Source organism: Oncorhynchus masou, unplaced genomic scaffold, assembly GCF_036934945.1.
Source record: "Oncorhynchus masou masou isolate Uvic2021 unplaced genomic scaffold, UVic_Omas_1.1 unplaced_scaffold_5___fragment_2___debris, whole genome shotgun sequence".
NCBI lineage: Eukaryota > Metazoa > Chordata > Actinopteri > Salmoniformes > Salmonidae > Oncorhynchus > Oncorhynchus masou.
The window spans coordinates 22809-24566 of record NW_027016672.1 but is presented as its reverse complement, the minus strand read 5'-3'; positions in this window follow the sequence as shown (position 1 = coordinate 24566).

The following is a 1758-nucleotide window of genomic DNA, read 5'->3' as shown; positions in this document are numbered from 1 at the left end:
AAGCATCTCTCTGTACTTTGCTCCGCTCATCTTTCCCTCGATCCTGACTAGTCTCCAAGTCCCTGCCACTGAAAAACATTCCCACAGCATGATGCTGCCATCACCATGCTTCACCGTAGGGATGGTGCCATGTTTCCTCCAGATGTGATGCTTGGCATTCAGGCTAAAGAGTTCAATCTTGGTTTTATCAGACCAGAGAATCTTGTTTCTAATGGTCTGGGAATCCTTTAGGTGCCTTTTGGCAAACTCCAAACAGGCTATCATGTGCCTTTTACTGTGGAGTGGCTACCTTCTGGCTGCTCTACCATAAAGGCCTGATTGGTGGAGGGCAGCAGAGATGGTTGTCCTTCCGGGAAGATTCTCACATCTCCACAGAGGAACTCTAAAGCTCTGTCAGAGTGACCATCAGGTTCTTGGTCACCTCCCTGACCAAGGCCATTCTCCTCCGACTGCTAAATTTGGCAAGGCTGACAGCTCTAGGAAGACTCTTGGTGGTTCCAAACTTCTTTGAATAAGGCTGTAACATAACAAAATGTGGAAAAGGTCAAGGGGTCTGAATACTTTCCGAATGGCCTGTACTTTCTCTCTCTCTTTCCAATAGGAGGACAGAAAGGGGCTTGGTAATAGGTCTGTAGATTAAAGGTAGTTTCCATGTATTGGCTCCTCTGCGCCATAGTCCATTTGCAGTTGCTTGTTGTAACATGTTCCAGCTGAAATTGAAACCACATTCATGTTTTTGGTGGAGGTCCCTCCTTAAAACCCTTTCCTGCAGTCAAATTACCTTGTGGCCTCGGGTGAAATATTATTCATAATTTCAAAATTAACAAATATTATTATTTTAAACCTGCGTGAAAATCTGGTCTTTCTATGTCAAACGGTTTTGTTATATTTCAGTCTTCTGTGATATAATATTTGGATGCAAACTCAAAACGGAATACATTTCAACTCCCTATCTGACATGGTACCATGTGTCTTCTTTATTTAAGCCCATAACCATGTGTGTTAGGTGTTTACTTTTGTTTAAGACTACCAAGAAACATTCTGTGTGACCCCGATTTAGCCCACTGCAGTAAAATGTTAGTTACTTAAGCATTAGAGGAATCCTGTATGATAGAATTGTTGTTTCTTTTACAGTCTTGTTATTAAGCATCCATCCAGAGAGCACCCCAGGAGATAAGACTGAGTAAATCTGACAGCTTACCAACGACGTTCCAGCTCCGACATCTGGAGCCCCAGGCCTGTGTTGCCTGTCTGCACTGAAGCCTGTAGTAATTATGACAGTAATCGTACTCGGCCTTTTAGATGTCGCTATCCTTTTGATCTAATAGGAGAGAAAAAAGTATACAAATAACATTTTAAATGAGGAAAGTGCAATAGTTATATTAATATATTGTAAATGCTCTGTCTTTAATAGAGTGACGTATGGTTTTAAATTCCTTTCTATGCAGTAGTGAAGTTCACCCTCATCCTGCCCTAATGTTCCCATTAAGCTATTCTCTCTCTCGCTACCCTCCCTTCTCCCCTCTCCTCTTCCCTTTTCACCCTCTCCCCCCCCCTCCCCGTGACTCCTCCTTAGGGGTCCAATCAATGCTGAAATGGTCACATCTCTGAACCCCTCTCTCTCACAGGCTGAAGTACCTTCCACACACCCTACTTACAACCTCTGGACATTTAATGACAAGGGGGAAATGATGGCGTGCAATCCTGGAGAAAGGTATTTGCTGAAGGACAGGACGGCTAGTAAAGAATGGCTAGTGA